The sequence below is a fragment of the Dermochelys coriacea genome, chromosome 2, assembly GCF_009764565.3.
Source record: "Dermochelys coriacea isolate rDerCor1 chromosome 2, rDerCor1.pri.v4, whole genome shotgun sequence".
Taxonomy (NCBI): Eukaryota; Metazoa; Chordata; order Testudines; family Dermochelyidae; genus Dermochelys; species Dermochelys coriacea.
In genome coordinates, this window is record NC_050069.1 from 110370113 (window position 1) to 110389832 (window position 19720).

Consider the following 19720-nt stretch of genomic DNA (forward strand, 5'->3'; position numbering starts at 1 on the left):
GGTGGGCGGAAAAAAGGAAACCCTTTGCTGATCTTCCTCCTTTGCCCATTTTCCTCAGAACTTGTGCAACTAGTGGTCATTTTTTATTAATGACAATGAAATCATTTGAATGTCTAGAGGATAAAGCTAAAACCTGTAATGGGCCATAATAAATCAAGGCAATAACCTGCAATGCAGTAGATCTTATAAATACTGTGAGTGAAGTTCTGCTCTCATTTACATCCAGGCAGCTCGCACTGTACCCTTTGTGTCTGCCTGTGTATCAATGAGGATAGAATTATTTTTCTGGGCGGGACGGGGTGAAAGACAGAAGATGGGATATAGGGCTTCTATCCGTACTTTTTTTTGTTTTGTTGTCCAGATGGGACAATTTGCACTACTTCCTTTCCATTCTTTTTTAAATGATTTTAAAGGCGGTGTCTGTCCAGTATAACTGTTTGTCTGGCATGCTCTTATCCATGTCTAGCAATTGTATAGTGGGAAGGCAGAAGGAGCATTAGTTCTATTCTCTTTTATTCTATTCTTTTCTGCTTCCTGTACCATCCCTATCACTGTAGTATCTGAGCACCTTTCAGAAGTGTCTTGAGTAAAGTGATTAGTTCTCTCCCTCTTCCTGTCCCCAAGGAGAAACTGTGATTTTAAATATAATATATGATATGCACACTGTTTACATTAGGTTTATATCAGAAAAAGCAAGGCTGAAGTGTGCCTTGCACTGGGAATGGAAGGTAGTGAGATTTGTGGTTCCTGTACGTGTTCATTCCACAGTCTCAGACTGGTGCTGAGAAAGCTCTGTCGCTTGCACGGATGAGCTTTACCCTTGTGCCGGACAGTACCATTGTGCCCGAGGAGCAGAGCTGCCAACTGTGGTCCTTGTCCTGGAGCTTTATATAACCTTTGCAGTATGCCACATCTTTGAAGATAAGCCTGTGATCTTGAATTTTATGTGGAATCATTTGGGGTGGCCCAGCAGTCGATGTCACCCCCATTACCCTGTGCATAGCAGTAGGTCAGACAAGCCCGTATGTAGATTTGAACAATTTGAAAGGGGAGGAACTTTACAAGCTGTTGGATTCAGTGGATTCTCCAGATAAGTACCATAGCAATTCACACAACAAGATATCCCTGGGATAATCATTGGACCTATAAGCATAAAATCAGCCTACTGAATCTCTTTGCAGGGCTTAACATCAACACCAGTGATTTCCCTCGAGTTTTGCCTGTTTTTGCTTGGCCTGAGATTGTCTGTTTGTTTCACTTAATCTAGTGGAATCTTCTTGTTAGACTCCTGTGCTTTAGAGGCCCTCTTGTATTAGGAAATGAAAACTCTCTGCTGTTCACAAACTCAAATTATTTGGTTATTCGGGGCTAGTGAAGACCGTGAGGAACTCCAGAGGGACCCAACAAAGCTCAGTGAATAGGTTACACAAGAACAGATGAAATTCAGGGAATAATTTGAATTACTCATACACACTACTGGGTTTTAACCATCAGGAAAAAGACATTATGGACAGTTCAATGAAAACCTCCGCTCACTCTGTGTAATTAAAAAAAAAGGCCAACAATGTTAGGATGGACAGAAAATAGTACTGAAAATATTTTAATAGTCATACAAATCTCTGGTGTCCTCAGTTGGACTACTGTGTTCAGTTCACCACATTTCAAAAAAAGATCAGAATATGAAGAGGTCCAGAGATGGGTGATGAAAATTATTAGAGGCATAGAAAAGACTTCCATATGAAGAGAGAGTGAAAAGACCAGGCCTTCTAGTTTAGAGAGGAGATGAATAATAGGGACATCAGCAGTATAAAATACAATTAATAGGTTAGACAAGGTAGATGGGGGCTTCTGTCTACTTTCTCTCATAATCCAAGGACAAGAGGATATTGAATGAAACTGAAAAGCAACCAATTGAAAACTGACAAAAGGAATACTTTTTACCCAACACATAATTCATGTCTGTAGCTAATTTCCACGTGATATCATTGAAGCCAAAAACTCAGGAGGTTTCAAAAAAAGGATCAGACATTTATATGGCTAACAACATTCACCGTTACATTTGATAGGATAAATATATATAAGGATATAAACACTTATACTTCAAGGCAGAACCCAACCATCCACTGCCTGGGTTAGGATGAAATTTTCCAAATGGGCATGTCATTTTATAACTGTTCACTACTGTTTTCCTTGCACCTTCTTCTGAAGATGGACCACTAGTCTGATTCATCATGGCAGTTCCTATGTTTCTGTGTTCTTCAACCTCAGTGGGCTCTCAGTAAACAAACCTTTATTAAAAAGGTACATGGTGCTCTGTTCTGTAAATATATGTGAAAAGTATATCAATGTATCATTCTTATGTACCTGAAATGCACTTACAGTGCACTTTACTTGCTAGAGCCATATTTTGCAACTGATCTCCATGTGGTACTCCCCATTAAAATTAATAATAAAGAACTCTGCATAAAAATCAGTGGTGGGACATTATTCTGTATTTAATTTGTACTTTTTGGGACCACTTTAAAGTACCTGAAGAATGTTCCTCTATAAAATAAGTACAACATAAGTGCAATATCAAAATGCTGATCTATACACTTTCTGGAAGTGAAGTGTATTGGAAAATATCTCCTTTTTCTTTCAAGAAGAAATTATGATAAAGTACCATAGCTTCATCACTATTACTGATGTGTGACTAAAACAGCAATTCTATATAATACATATTACTCCCCAGTTCATCTGTTTTGTTAGTTGCTGATGCTGGACCACGCAAAAGAAAATGGAGGGGAAGTAAGGAACGTGGCTGAGCTTTGTTTATTGTGGTTCATAAGGAAGCTAAATCAAGATCCAATACATTTATTTAAAAGTCTTTTCATCAAAGATCCCTACTGTTGTAACAAGAAGTCTGTGTGTCTCACCATGTTTTGGTGGCATTTCCAGAAAGACGTTGCCTTGGCATTAGTCTCCTTAATAAAACATACTATGAATATTGTTCTGTTGTACCTCTCTCTTCCTTTTGAATACATGGCATTAAAACTTTAATTTGTGGTTTTGGAAAAACAGCTTGGTTGGACTATTGTCATGACAATTGTAAGCCAATCTGGGGAAGTCTGAACCAAACCCTGTAGCTAATGCAGAGTTCTGCTGCTAGAATTCTGAAAGCAGGAAACAAGTTCCATCACTTTTCACTATTCTTATCTATTTTGAACAGGCTGGTAAAGTGGAGGCTAATCTTTATAGATCAGGTCCCATCCAAATCTAACAAGTCCCTCCATCTCTGAATTTAAGTTTATCATAACATTTATAGTGTCAACTTTTAGCAAAAAATGAATGTTTTCAAGCATATTTATACTGTGTATAATGGAGTCACAGCTGTAACTCCACAGCTGAGGTTGTAGTCACTTTCTATTCTAAGCCTGTTTTTGATATTCCTTATGTCCAACTTCCTGGAAAAAACTCCTTTCTACCTGAAAATTTACAGTGTGGTTGCTAGCAAACAAGGGTAGAATTGTTTTGGAAAGGTTGAGTTTGATTAGACAAAGCATTTCACAGGACTGGACTTTGTAAAATGAAGTGCAATTCATATTTGGGAAAGGTTCCTTGCATTTTCAATCCATTTCTCAAAAATGGCTTGTTCTAGAAACCTTAAAATTGTATTGTTCTTGAATATAAGATGAAATCTGGTACAAAGGACTTCAGAAACTAGGGGACAGTGGAGATTTTAGGACTTGTATCTTATTGATATTTGATGTTAAAAATACTCAGTCAGGTCCCAGCTGAATCTATTAATTTGGCCACAGGTCTGGCAGAATTTAGAAGATGAACTGGTATACAACTGTAATGGTGGAAAATATTTAGCTCCATCAGCCAAACTCCTCCAGTTCAAAGATGTTCTAAACTGTGCTGGCAAAGAAGATGGAATCAGAGTTCCATCAACTGAATTGGTTGGGTTCACCCCATCTTCTGGTGGCAGTAGGTGGTCATGGGATCTAGTGACCTCTTTTCTGGGTCTCACCACAACAATTACGTTGACCTTCTATACACTCTCAGGCATTTTTGGTATTTAGGGACGCAATGAGTCATATGGTGCTATAACCTCAGATTAAAATTTTACAAGACTGGGAGTGGATTGCCTGGCCACATTTTCTGGATGATTAGATAGGAAAAGGGCTAGCAGTGTATTAGGCTGTCCAGTCCATTTGCCAGATAGGTATGAATCGTGCTTTCTCTGTGGTAACTAGAGTAACTATAAAGTAAGTTAACTTAAAGTGTATGTAAATGGTTATAGTGATAAATATATCTGATATACAGGAAACACTGCTTTTTCACATGGGGGAAAAAGTACATCAAATGTTAGGCAAATCACGAATTTTAAGAAAAAACTTAGATTTCATCAAGGGGTATTGGAGATACCAACCATGAGAGCAAAGTTTGAAAAGTACAAAGTATGTCCACAGGGTATCCTGGATAGAAAAAAAACCTGGTTTGTTTATTTATTACTTATCTGAATCATAGTAGTGTGCCAATGTAGCGGAACAAATATGGCTTAGTTGTGAGTTTTGAATTTTTAGGTTGTCAGTTTTGACTAAAATAGTCAGAATTGTTGACAGAAATTTGCCGGATTAATTCATTGAAAAAAAGAAACACAGTTGAGTTATTTATCTGAGCCTTGACGTAGCATAAAATTAAAGTTATGCAATGATTCATTGATACAGGAAGTTTCCTGTTAAGTAATTATCTTCAACGAGAGGTCTGTCAATACTATCGGCTATCAATTGTCACTTTTATCAAGCATTATGCTTTCAGGGTGCATGTATGTGTTAGATTTGTGCTCTTCCTGGCTGGTGAAGGCCAGGAGGGATGTGCTTGGTCTATTTTGGGAGCTGATTGTAAGCCTCACTGTTAGGGAGGGCAAGATGCCAGCTTCTTTGAAAGCAGCAATTGTTAGACTCTTTCTCAATAAATCATTTCTTGCTGCTGACAAACTCACCAATTATTATTCTGTCTCTAATCTTCCTATTGTGGGCAGGCAACACCATCATATCTGGAGTCCTCTGGTCGCCCACAAACTCAGTCAGTTTGTTGTTTGGTCTGGAAATAGTACATAAGAATGGCCATACTGGGTCAGACCAAAGGTCCTTCCAGCCCAGTATCCTGTCTTCCAACAGTGGCCAATGTCAGGCGCCCCAGAAGGAATGAACAGAACAGGTAATGATCAAGTGATCCATTCCTTGTCACCCATTCCCAGCTTTTGGCAAACAGAAGCTAGGGACACCATCCCTGTCCATTCTGGCTAATAGCCATTGATGGACCTATCCTCCATGAACTTATCTAGTTCTTTTTTGAACCCTGTTATAGTCTTGGCCTTCACAACATCCTCTGGCAAGGAATTCCCTGGTTGACTGTGCATTGTGTGAAAAAATACTTTTTTTTGGTTTTAAATCCATTGCCTATTAATTTCATTTGGTGGCCCCTAGTTCTTGTGTTATGAAGAGGAGTAAATAACACTTCCTTATTTACTCTCTCCACACCAGTCATGATTTTATAAACTTCTATCATATCCCGCCTTAGTCGTCTCTTTTCCAAGCTGAAAAGTCCCAGTCTTATTAATCATTCCTCAAGAGCAGCCACTCCATACCCCTTATTTTTGTTGCCCTTTTCTGAAGTTTCCAATTCCTATATAAAACAGCAATTTCACTGGCTGATGATCTCTTGTTGATGAAGATCCAGTGTCTATGCAGATTCATTTAGCTCTGTTGCTGTCTGTGGTACGGTTGATCAACAGACTTTGTTGACCATCTTTTGTCTTGAGCAGAAATGTGCAAATTTTCCAACAAAACAGAAAAGCTAACAAATTCAGGTTTTATTACGAACCCCAAACTGGGGCAAGATTCCCCAAAACATTTTCTATGAGTCATGACCCTTTTGGTAGGACTTGGTTGAGTTCTAAGTGAACCTGGTCACTAATTTGTGATTTTTGGGTAGCAATCATGAGAAACTGTGATTTTTGCAACTTCCAACAATAAACCAGGCAAATGTTGTTGATTCTAGCTGATTTTTGCTTTGAGTTTTTGGTTCATTTTAATTAGCAAATGAAATTAATAGTGAAACTTAAGGGATAAAAAACAATATGAATTAAAAATTAAACATTTTTCAGAACCCAAGCCTTTATATGTTTAGTAATACCATTAATCTGTATATTCGATGCACAGACACCCTGGTAAGGGCACATTAGAAGTATAAATACATCTGAAACAATTAAATAAAATGATCTATATTTTTATATCTGTCATAGATGAAAAATTATGTATATGTGTGTAGTTTACCTAAGAACTGACATGGCTTCACTCACTTATATCTGAGACCCAGATCCTTCCATTATTTCAATTAATTATAGTCAATTAAAATATTAATTAATCTTCAAAACACCTCCTTTAAGGAGAAAATCATCACCACCACCAGTTTATGGCTAGGGACCTGATTATTTACTGATAACTGATTATTGTCTGTTAATGGTTTACACACAACATACTCCACAGAGTGAAACAAGTTCACAAGATGTCTCGAGAAATCTAATGCTAGATTTGTGTATATATATTTTATTTTAGAAGAAATGTGTAAAATGTTTTGTATCAAACCATCTTAAACATCTCCAGATGCTCACAGTCTAATAAAAGATCAGTAGTAATTTACAGTCACTGAATTGCTTCAAAATCTGTAATTTTCAGATAGCAAAACACATATAATGTTTGAATTGGGATGGAAGTTGTTAACTCCTGTCTCCTGCCAAATCAAGCTATTTGGGGAGAACCCATGCAGCAGCCACAAAGCTGTGGAAACTCAGTGTTTTGAGGGTTTGCAGAACACTAGCAGATGAAGAATTTTTTGATCTCATAAACAGCACTAACTACACCTTTTAGAGATATGCAAGTGAAGGAATGAAGGCTGAGACTTGCCACTTACATTCTGCTCCTACCTCATCTTCTCTCTCACACTTCTTCAGTTGTCTCATCAGACCCAGAGTAAGTAGCCTGAGCAGAACATAGTCTCTTCTCCATGGTAGGATTACAGTGGGTTCTGTAACCACAGCACATGGTAACCTCACAAGGTTAGAGGAAAGATTTTTCACACTGACAGATATGAGGATAAGACAGCTTCTACCCACCAAGTATCATGCAACTCATGTGACATACATTTGGCAGCGCTGTTACTCCTACAGACATTTGCTTGGGCTGCAGGCACACTGCCGCACTCCCTCCCTCTCAGCTGCTGGGGCCTGCTGTAGTGCAGCCATTCTTCCTTTCTCTCTGCTCCCCCACATGCAGCCTAAGCATGTTGGGACGAGAACAGTATGAGAGGACAGAGGGAAGGGGTAGGGGAAGAGGCAGAATAGTCAGTGGTGTAGAAGGAAGGAGGCTGCTCTTCAGCAACTCTCAAGCTCTTTCCTATACCCTCAGCCACTCTCTCAGCTTGTGCCAAGCTCTCCCATTGGTCCAGTATTGCTCCAGGCTCTCTGCCACCCATGGCAACCCCTCTGCCAGACTCCTTCCCCACAATAATTTCCCGCCTCAGTGGCCCAGGAGTACCTCCCACAATAGCCCTGGATCTCCCTGTTGTTGCAAGAATGCTCTATGTTTGTATACATGTAAATACTTAATAGAAAATGTGCCAGAAGGTGGCATTCAAGAAAATACACACATTGGTTTTATGGGTTTTGTAGGACCAATTGTGCACTGCAAATGACTTCCTTTGTGCAGCTCTTTATAACAAGTCTTAAAATTCTGGTTCCTCCAAAACCTTCTGTGTATCTGAACTGTGTGGTGAGCAGGTTATGTCCCCCATATTGGCTCCCATGGCCCTGAAGGGGCAATTCTCTGCTCCTTTTACAGCAGATAATGTAATAGATGTAGACTTGGCCCAGGAGTAGCTGCTATGGAACCCAAGGTTATGTAGTTCCCATTTCTTCAGAGGCAGAAGACTCCAAAGCTTAGCATTAAGGTGTCACTGAATAGCCACAACACAGCACTTAATTAATAAGCACATGGAGAGCTAAGGCAAGTTACAGGGCCCCACTTACCCCACTAGGAGCAGGAGGATGATAATGACAAACTAGCAGTGGAGACTGCCGTTGATTAGTTGATTTCTTCTGCATTTTGCTTGATCAGGATCTGGCTTTGTGTAAAAGCCTATGGAAGGAGATGGAACAAGCATGCAGTGATGCTTACAATCAAGAAATGTTACACTTGAACTGAATAAAAATTGGCTTCTAGGAAAGCCATGGTTCTGGCAGCAATGAATTTTACGTAAAATGGCCTTTAAAAAGTTCCAAACAACAGCTTTCAATCAAAACTTAGTTCTGTGTACATCAAATTTATATCTAACCTGCTAGGGGGGCAGGAAAGTTTGCTAGGCATGGAACTGAGCCTATGCATAATAAGATTTTCGACTGGCAGCACAACAACGGAAAGTTTTCATTATCCATACATTGTTTCCACTAATTTATGCAATGATACCAATAAAAGTGTATCAGCTATAGCCATTTAAAGTGATGGCGACTGTGTTCAATAGTTTTATTTATGAGGTAATTTTTTATGGTAATATCTTTCTAAGGACACAAACAGTTCAGATTATGCAAATTTCCTCTTAAGAATATCTCCAAATGAAAAGTGAGAATTCCAGAGACAGAACAGAGGAATTTCACCATCAGGCCCAGAGCTTGTGTGACCAAGGGTGCTACATTTGTGAGGAGCTGGCTGGAGAAGCATCTTCAGAAGCATATTCTCAACATTGCAGGGTATGAGAGCTAGAAGCAAGCTCTCTGCTGGCCACTGGAAAAATTCTTGAGACTAATGAGGGATGAATGTTTCTCTATTAGTATGCAGAATGTACAAGGGTCTGGATTTTTTTTTGACACATGAAAACAAATGAGTGGATGGGTTTTTTTTTATTATTGCAAGTTTCTTACAGTTTGCAGCAAAGCAAAATACAGTTTGTAATATACTAAATAAACAAACTGTAGCAGGAATAGGTGCCACTTTAGTATTTCTAGAAATCTAAATACATAAATTATTTGCACTTCCAAAGCTTGTTCCATCTAAGGTACCAGAAGATAAATTACTTTGCAAATATCTGTCTTTTTCTATAATACCCATCTAAACAATAAACAGTAAAACTTTATCCGGATGGTAACATCCAAGTAGACTTCATAGAGGTTCTTGCTCTTCACTCTTTTCAGATTCTAGGAAACTTTGTTTGTATCTTCTAAATTTTTTGTTACTAACATTATTTATGTTTAGTGTTATTTATATTAAATATTTTTCTGTTGAAAAGTGGTCTTTTTGAAAATGAAAATTGTCCCCAATTTTGTTTTTCTAGTTTTCAGTTTTTGACTGAAGCCTTAAAAAAACCTTCCTTTCTTCCATTTTTGGTTTTTCCTTTCCCTCCATCTTTTTCTAGTAGCAAAACTGAAAAAAGAAAACAAGCAGAAAGAAGAAAAAAACAGGACAAGGTTGAAAAAAGTAAAAAAAAATCCAAAACCACCACTAAAGCACAAATTTTTATAACAATTTTCATGCAAAAATTTTATTTCACAGGTTTTGAAAAGGAACAATGATTTTGAGAATATTTGCAAAAAGATTGTTGCCATTTTCTGACCATTTCTACAAATAAGAATAATTGCTTATATAAGAGCAGCCATGCTGTGGCTTCAGTTGTTGATATAATCAGTGGAAGTTCTTGTTTTAAGGTTTTAGGTGCTGGTATAATGTGGTTGTTTAGTAACTTTATGAAATGTCCTGTTACAAATGACATAAAACTTGATAGGTTCCTAGATGTAGGAACAGCAGTGATGTCTGCATATTTGATTTAATTTTAGCCCATCGGTAAGATTTAGTGCATAGCGTAGAAATCTAATCTGATTCCATCATATGCACATTCCGGATTTTGGGTATCCATTAGTCTGCTGTAGGTGTGTAATGGCTACAGACTAAACCATCCAACAGTAAGAATTTTATTAAGCTGTAAATTATATTCTAGGGAAGTGTGTGTTTTGCTATATATCCTATACAGCTCAAATTACAAAGAGGAAAAAGGATAAATTACTTGCTTGAGAAAGCTGTAGATTTGGAGAAGTGCAAAGTCACCACGGATTGTGTTATTAGTAATAAAGGTTTTCTTAGCAGTCAAACTGATCCATTGACAGTAGGGAGATTTCACTGTACATAGTGCCATGGATGTATGGATACTGCAGATGTGTATGCATGTGTATAGTGAATGTGTGATGATGTGTGTGTGTGTGATATTTTATATATATGTATATATATATATATACACACACACACACACACACACACACACACACACGTATATATCAGAAACCTTGTTTGCATTCTTTTGTTTGACAGATACAGATGCCAGGATTTGAATGTTCATTGCTGGTTCTGTTTGATATTTTACTAGAGTATTAGCAAAATAATCAGTCACACTTACTAATTAAAACACAATGTCAAACTATAACTTTTCCCATGTCTCCCCTCATCCTTAGGTTTAAACTTCTAGTTTACTCTGGTCCTTAACAGTGTGGCTTGCTTAATTCTGGACATACTCCTTATAATTCTGTATATTAGAAATGATCACTGTCATTCTTAGATGGATTCTTTGCAGTCTTTACTGTGACAACATTTTTTGAGCTACCTGCTACCAAGCTTATATCACCTCTTTTCCACCCACCCACTAAAAAAATGCTCTGGTGTATAGATCTTACAGTTTGCTAACCACAAGGAAAACCCTCAGCTTCACTGTACTAATGCTACAAATATTAATTTGATATGATGGAATTCTATAGGTTTGTCAGCTGTCTAAATGATTTTCACTTATTATGCTAGAATGTTGTATAAAATTGAATCATTAAGTGTCAATCAGCAGTCTGAAATAAATGATGCTCTTAAAAATGTAGAGCAGAGCAATAACATGAACACACACAAAATAAAAAAGTCCTTACAAAGGTTTACATGAAGTCAGGTGTGTTACAGAGGTTTACAAAAAACCCATAGTCTTCATTTGTAAAATGGAGGTCAGGATGCCATTTAACTAAGTGTGTTGTGCATTCCATGGTCAGAGAGAGAAAAACATAAAAGCAATAATATATATCAAAAGTGGGGGGAGGGGAAACGTTTTTTCCTCTTCCTACTTCCATCGAGCTACCTAAAAAGTGATATGAGAAGGGCATTTTGGAATAAAGACATTGTTCTGACAGCAAATACAAATGAAATAAAATTGGCCTAAGGCTTTGATGCCAGAACCTGACTGGAGAGCTGAGACTTGGCAATGCGCTAGTTTAATACGCCAGAGAAATAGAACTAGAATCATTTGCAATGCAGTAAGATGAAAAGATGAAAGAGGCAAGTATAACAAACCTAGAGATTAAAATAGACTTTTCAGGCTATATAAATTCTCTTTTTGCACCAAAGTTGACCCATAAACAACACGTGAATGAAGGCTCTATTAGCATTTTCCAGAAAATTTGCCTCTTAACCCTTTTCCCCTCTCTTGAAACAAAAATCTCTTGAAACAGCTCCCTGTGTACCATCCTCCCCGCCCTTTCTATTTCAGGGACTCCCTGAAATTTCCCTGTCACATTATCTCATGCCTGGGGATCTGTGTATCCGTCATCTCCCCACCCACAGTCAGGGCTTTCTGTGTGCCTCTCACCCCTCCATTTGCCACATGCCAGCGTTGCTTAACCTGACTCCCACCAGGAATTGTGTGTCTCTCCCCTTCCCCTTCTCACGTTCCAGGGTCCCCCGTAATCACCCCCATGGCAGGGGTTCTGTCTGCACCCTATTCCCACCAAACCAGGGTCCTCTATTGCTGGGGCTCTGTATGCACCCCTATTTTCCCCCTCCTACCATTCCAGAGTCCCCCATTCTCCATCCCACGACAGGAGTTCCCTGTACCTCCATTTCTCCCATGCCAGGTACTCAGTGTGCACCCACCTTCCCCTCACCCCCATGCTGGCAACTCTGTGCATCCCCCTTCTCCCATACATAGGTCCCCCAAATCTCCCACTCAGCCAGGGTTCTATGTCTCCCATTTCCCTCCTCCCTGTGTACATGCCCTCATTCCTCCTACCTTACATCATTCTTCTTTCTCTTTGGGAGAGAAGTCATTCACAGTTTCAACATGTTAAACTCTCTTGGGAGGATAAGCAGGGATGAGATGGGATATTATTCTGCTGGAAGGGATTAATGGGTGCCAACCACCAGTTTTTTGATCTGTAGATCATCGCAAAGATGCTGAAAGCTTTTGCTTTGCTAATCAGATGATGAGAGGCTTCAAGGAGGGAGGGATAGCTCAGTGGTTTGAGCACTGGCCTGCTAAACCCAGTGTTGAGAGCTCAATCCTTGAGGGGGGCATTTAGGGGCAAAAATTGGGGATTGGCCCAGGGGGTTGGACTAGATAACCTCTAGAGGTCCCTTTCAACCCTGATATTCTATGTCTCCCATTTTTCCCCTTTCAGTTTTACTGATTTCCCCCCAAATCATTAGGGTATTGCCTATTATTGCCTACAACATTCCCTGACATTTTGGAATTGATCAGATATAGTATTAAAAATTATTGCATTACAGACAGAAATTCTGCTGAGTTGAGTGCAAAGCCTTTGTAAGCTCAGCCAGGAAAAACAACAAAGAGCTGCTAAAACACTCTCCTACACGCTCACTAAAAAACCTCTCACCTCTCCACTGCACATACATGCCCCTCCTAATCCTAACGTTTTAAACTTAGATTGTAAACTCTTGGGGATAGGAACCATCTTTTTGTTGTTTATGAAGCACCTGGCACAATAGGGACAACGCCAATGAATGTTACTCTTATGTGCTACCACAAATAGTGACTGGTTTAAAGAGAGATTTGGTTTAGGTGAGAATGTGTGTACTATTTCTCTTTCATATGCTAATGATAAAGACAGCACTTACTGATTTTTTTTCAGGCTTATATAGCTTAAATATGACTTCAACTTGAAGTTAAAAAACAAAACAAAAAAAGTATTTTAGTGAATACTGAATTTATATATTTTACACTTTTTGTCATCTGAAGAGAAAAATATGAAATTGCTGAAGTGTAACCAGTTATCAGCTATTATTTATATATTGCACCCTAGATTTCCCCTTTTTCTATTTAAATTCTTTTAGTGCCTATACCAAGTCATTCCAGCTGCTTGGGCATATATAAAGCAATGAGTTTCAAACAATTTCTTTTTCCATGGAAGAAAAAATATATATATAAGCCCTCACTTTCCAGGACCATCTTTCTAGACCCTTGACAAACACTAACATTTTACTTTAAAATTGTGATAGCTTTTGCATAAAACACTACTTACTGAACAGAACATTTTTAAAGTGTTTTTCCATGAAGAAGAAATAGAGGAAGATATAAACATCACATTTTTAAAGCAGTAATCCAAGTTCATAAACTCTTACCTCAGCACTATGGACTTCACATGACTTCAGTTGCCTTTGAGACACGGCTTTATAACATTACAGATCCCACAATGCTGTGCAACACATGAATATAAAGAAAAAAAAGTGTGCTTTGTTTTGGGGGTGGGGTTTTTTTAAGAGAGAAGTCTCCTGTAACCCATTCTCCAAGTTCCTATTGATAGGAAGGAATGTTTAAATAACAAAAATATAGACAAATAATATCCTTGTTTTGTTGCAGAATTAGCTGAGCACACTCCAGCTATTTGCTCTTAGAAATAGGCTCTTCAGACCATTTGGCTCCTAATTAGTGCATGGGAAGGTGGATGGGTTTTTTTGGTTAGGTAGCTCACTAGAACCAAATCTGTATTCCTTTCTAAAGAAAAGCCTGCCTGTTCCTCTAGAGTTATAGTCCTTTCTGTTGCAGGACTTTGCCAGGCTTTTAAAGTTCCTGCTGATATTGCCCCACAGGAATATTGTTCAGGGGGGCCGAGTCATCCTGGGGATTGCTGTGACATATTAACGTTGTCCTTTAGAAGTTTTAATATGAGCATACAGTCTCTGATCAGTTGCCTGCACTTCTCTCATTTCCAGGAGGTACGTTTAAAAGGTGGTAAGAATGAAGCAGCATGTAGGGAGCCTAAGACATGGCTCTGCGGGGTAAAAACACAATTCAGGGGATTGAGTCTGGTATAAGATTTTGCCTTTAACTCATTAGTTCACATCTGGCTCAGGCCAGTGATAACCAAGACTTGCTACCTTCTGATGCCTCTACAGCAGACTATGTGAAAGGAGATGGTGGTCTAAGTCCAGCTCCATGGGCAGTTATTCACATAAGAAAAACTATCCTTACAAGTAGCACTAATTGTTTCAACAGAGAAGCCAGGCAATGAATAGGAGTTAAACAACCTTTTTAGCCTGTGTCACAACATTGTGGAGACATGTTGGTGGGGAAAGCTACACTTCACAAGCAATCCATGTATGGGTTATAATGTGCTGGGGTTTTTTAGAGTAGCCTGTTGTATAAAGTAGCTCCACTGGTCTGCATCCTACCTCTCATCCTTGATACAGGACTTTGATGGGGTGTGGAAGAAGGAAAAAATTGCAGAGCAGGTCACTGAGTTAAGAGCTCTAGCTGCTACTTTGTCACTTTTTGGGGTTCAACCCAGACCAGCAAGGGGTTTTGTCACAGCCTGCCCTGAAACTCTGGGTGCCTTAAATGCTATGCTGCTGTGACTCACAGATGGGATAGGTTTCAGAGTAGTAGCCGTGTTAGTCTGTATTCGCAAAAAGAAAAGGAGTACTTGTGGCACCTTAGACTAACATTTATTAGAGCATAAGCTTTCGTGAGCTACAGCTCACTTCATTGGATGAAGTGAGCTGTAGCTCATGAAAGCTTATGCTCTAATAAATTTGTTAGTCTCTAAGGTGCCACAAGTATTCCTTTTCTTTTTACAGATGGGATACTAACAGCCAGCAGAGAGGTTTCCACCACTGAGTATGGAAAATGACCTTAACAGCATCTCCCTAGTCCTGAATTTTCCCCAAACTGTCTCCCTGCAGTGTCCAGCCCCCTTCTGGAGTACTCTGAAGTTATTCCATTTGCTGTTCCTTGAAAGAGATAGAAACAGCAGCTTGTTATCTGGACTGGTGTTAACAATAACTTCAATTCAGTCAAAGCACTGGGTTGATTTAGATTTTTTTTAACAAAAAGAGAGAGGGTTTATGTGAGTTAAAGTATAAGGGATAAAGACAGAAAGGATTACAAACATACACAAGTAAAAATGTGCTTTCTAATGGCTAAGAGCTAATTTAACAAGCTACACTCTTTGTTCAAGGTAGTTTTCTCTCCAATCTTCCTTTTCCAGCAAAGACAGACTAACTCTTAGTCAGGATCCCTACAGAGTCCCAGGCTTTGGTCTGCCTTGTCTTGTGTCCTCAGGTGAAGGATCACTTAAGGGTTTTCTGCCTCTCTCTTTATAATCAAACCGTTGAAAAGTGTATCTCTCAAAGTTCATTGACCATGCTTCAAGAAGCAGGAAGGCTTCCTGGGGGTGCATTTCCTTTCCTCTTCAAGATTGCGAAGTGATCACTTTTCCCCCCACTTCCTTTTTTGAGGACTTTGTTTGCCTGTCATACAAATATGCTTTTCTTTAGCCACACCTTGCTCAATTTACATGAAAGACACATTCAAGCAGGCAGAACTGCATTTCTTTGTCTGGAAAAACCCAGTTTATCCACTCCCCTGACATGGCTGGTTCAAACAATTTTAGTCATAATTCCAGTACATCTGTATAATTCTTTTTGGGTTGATTGTAGATACATCATGCAAGAATACTAATTAGTTAGTAGTTTTTAGTTTTCCAGTGATATATTACATTGGAGAGAATATATACCTTTTGGGTATATATTATGACAACCATTCTGTTAGGTGTAGTGAGTATGTCAAGCCCGACAAGAGTTGCTGACACAGAGTAGTGAAGCACCAAGGGGTCTCTGTGTCATAGGGTTATTGGGTAAAAATACAGAGGATCAGCATAGTAGTGGGGAGGGAAGAAGGTGGATGAGCTGTGCATTTTATTTCTTTGTTTTTCTTCAGAAATATCACTGACACCTCTACATGGTACAGAAAAGGGCTAGGGACCTTGTTTTTTAACTGAATGTTTAGGACTCTATCCAGTCATTTGCCATGCTTTAGAAACCAACAGATCATCCTAATTAACCAGCATTAGCTTCTCCAATATGTCCTTTTCCTCCTGGCTAGAGGGACTAATTTATGAGAAAATATTAAAAAAATTAAATATAGAAAGCTTAAATAAGTGAAGACTGCAGAGGAACAAAATAAAGGCCTACAAATACGTGAAGGGTGTAAACTCTAGAGGGAGGTGAATTATTTAAGATAATCCGAGAGGGTTTAACAAAGACTAATGAGATGAAATTGGGAATAGTAAAATTTAGGCTGAATATAAAAGGGAAATCTTCTTGACAGTAAGATCTATTAGGTTGTGGGAGAGTCTCCCAGGGAAGTGATGGAAGACCCATCATTTAGTACATTTACAACTAGGCTTGACAAAATATTAATAAATATACTATAGGGAACAATTGGTAGGGAAAAGGATAAAATTACTTTAATAGGTATTTTTTATTTCCTAATAATTCCAGTGTTACAATCTGTATGATAAGATAACCCACACTTACATTTGCTGCATCTTTGGTTAAATGTATCCCCAAATACTTTAAGACCCTACTCCTGCAGGAAGATTCATGTGATGATCCCCCCCATGCTTTTAAGAAGTCCCAATAAATGTAATGAGGCTCTGCAGGTGAGATCAGTTTGCAGTATCAGGGCTTAAATTACCTTCTTTGCACTGGGTGTTCTCTCTCACTTCAGGGTGTGGTCTTTTTATGTGTACTGAGATATGAAATCTTCCCCTCTCCTCCCCTATTTACCATCATTTTTCCTCTTGTTATACATAACGCTAAAGATATCCTAGGATGACTCCTCAGTACTGAAAATGCTCCAACATCATTTGTGCTGTCAGCATTGAACTTCACACCCACAACATTTGAATAGATTCAAGATGTGCTCACATGCATTCCTCCAAATGGATAGGGGACTGATTATTCTTTGCAGCTCATTGATAGCAGTAAGCACTAGGCTGAATTACACTGCTTTTGAAATTGGGGCCATTATGATAAAAACAGGTTTACCGCTTTATCCAATTTCATGTTTGGAAAAGAATGAGACAATTTATATATCTGGCTGTAGAACTCCATTCCACTTAATATAAGGGGGTGTGTGTGTATAGAAGGGATTATAATACATTCTACATCTATCTGTATCTTAATATAAATTGTATTAAATAAACAAGAGATTCAGAAGTCTATTGCTGATACCCAGAACTACAGTTAATATGACTTTACCAGTATTCCCAATCCTCAAAGCAGGAATAACAATAATTTTAAAAAAGGGGTCTCTGACTCTGTGGATAGATTTATTTCCATTATATTAAGAGCTCCAGTTCAGTGGTTTCCAGATCCATTGTTCACATAAGCAACAGTAAATGCTTCCTGGTCAAGACTTGGGAAATGACTATATTACCCCTGCAAGCCATTCATCTGGAAGCCTGATATGACCCACTCAATTTCTGAGGATGGCTCTACCTCTGTGAGGTAGAGAGAAACACCCAGCCTTCCTGTTCAAAGAGATCTTTGAGAAGGACCAGCCCCACATGAAATGAATTTAACAACTGGAGTTTGTCATTTTGCCCTTCTTTTTCTGAAAAAATGCTAGTGATTTCTTTTGACTTAAACTAGGCATTCAAAAAGCTGTTTTTATTAATGAATCATATTAAGCCACCAGTGAAAGGCTCCCTAACTCTGTTTAAATAACAGGCTATGATTCCTATTCCTCTTCCCCCCCCCCTTCCCTTCGGCTCCACTGCTATTAATTGAGGAGTTTCTTTGTTTCTTTTCTAATGAAGCTAACAGAACACATCTGTCAGGTGCTTGTATTCTTCACCCGTCTATAGTATGTAATAGCCCAGCTGGAGACTATAATGCTACACAATACCCCTGGCCGTTACAGCAACTATTTATTCCTGGGCTTTTCCTCAGATAGGGATTTGAAAAAAGTCTGAAATTTGGGCCTAATTGCTATTTACACAGCGATAGACACCTGTTCTAGCTGAGACCCTGGCTCATGAATCCCACACCTGAGACCTTAGGGAAAGTGGAAGGGAAAATTTCAAGCAGCTGCCAGTCCAGTTTAGACACAGCTTTTCTATGTTGCTTGTACATACAGTATACAAATTTATATCTATAGATGTCTGTCTATTGCCATAGCTGCTGTTTCACAGCCAAGTGTTGTTCATTCAAAGGCTAAACATATTCTGAGGGATGCATACATACATACACAGCCACGAGGAGAGAGTTTCCTGCATCTACTGCTTAAGAACAAGGCCTGGAAAGAAAGTCTGCTTGAAGACTGTATAGGAGTACAATTACATTTTAACAAATACATATTTTTTTAAATGTGTTTTGCCACGTTCTCTTTTCCCGAGCTCTATGGGTGTGGGATTGCTGGCAGCAGCTGAGCTTCCACTTTTAGCTCATGTTGTTGAGAAGCACAATCATTCTATTTTATTTAAGCAAAGCAAAGCTACTTTTCTTTTTTTGTTTTTGGTCAGGGGAGTTTTTCTCACTTGCACACTCCTCGGGAGTAATAGCCTATGTTGATGGTAGCAGTGGTAACTTCATTATAATAAACCTATTATTGGTGGGGACTCATGTAAAACCACACATGATGCTAATATAAGTTAGCAGCCTCTCCAATGCAGTTAAGAGCTCAAATTGATTAAAATGCAATTAGCCCATAAAACTCCCTGTTTATTACCTCAGATGTTTGTCAAAGAGCTAAAGAAAGACCCCCCCCCCCCCCCTTCTTTCTTAGTTTGTTTCTGCTTAATGCCAAATACTCCCATTAGTTAGGTACAGGACAGAAAGAAAATGTTATTGCCTTGCCATGTTATCAGAAGACAACATCCCCTACTGCTGACAGGGGAGGGAGTTGGTTTTATTTTAACCTTTTTTCTTTCCAACCAGTGGGGCCTCTGAGCTTTTTGATAGATACCCCTGTAAAGCTGGAACGGCCTCAGTTCAGTTTGTTTTGTTGCCTTGTGATATTCTGTCATTGTGAGCCCATCAGAATGATGCTCTTGTTTGAAGGAAAGAGAGATGAGAGGAGTTTGAATAATCAACTGGAAAATCCGTTGTTGATTCATGAAATAGACATCTGAGAGAGACTAAACAGCTTAGAAAGAGGAGGGTGAGGACTGGGAAGTTTAATGGATGAAATTAAGCAGTATATAGATCTGAGAAATGCTAGCATAGGGAATACAATGAAGAGTACAGAAGCAATACATATATTTAAGAGCTTTTTAAAACATATGTCAGGAACAAAAAGATGAGTGAAGGAGTCAGTCAGGCTTTTAAGACAGTGTGGGGTGTCTAGGTTGGTGACCTATAAAGGGGACACTACTGATATGAATTCTTTGCCTCTGGGATCACAAAGGCAGACCAGAGACAAATTCTCCTGGGAAATGACATGCTGAAAGAACTCAGGGTCACTCCAGGACAGGTGATAATGACATTAGTGTTAATGAAGATTGGGAAGGCAATAGGCCCAGATGGACTCCATTCCAGAATTTTGAAGGCACTGCTAGTGGAAAATGCTCACTGCAAACAAA

The 19720-nt window shown here is 38.8% G+C and overlaps 1 long non-coding RNA gene across 2 annotated transcripts; it reads right to left on the bottom strand.

The window, feature by feature from the left end:
* Positions 1-1230: 1230 nt before the first annotated feature.
* LOC119851824 lies at positions 1231-16743 on the bottom strand. 2 transcript variants are annotated; one of them, XR_005291413.2, is made up of 4 exons: positions 16671-16743; positions 8075-8183; positions 6961-7074; positions 1231-2318 (listed from the first exon to the last, which is right to left on the bottom strand). It is a non-coding gene; the product is annotated as an uncharacterized LOC119851824 (long non-coding RNA). The 2 variants fall into 2 exon arrangements; XR_005291414.2 differs by having other exon boundaries at positions 6961-7097.
* Positions 16744-19720: the final 2977 nt, after the last annotated feature.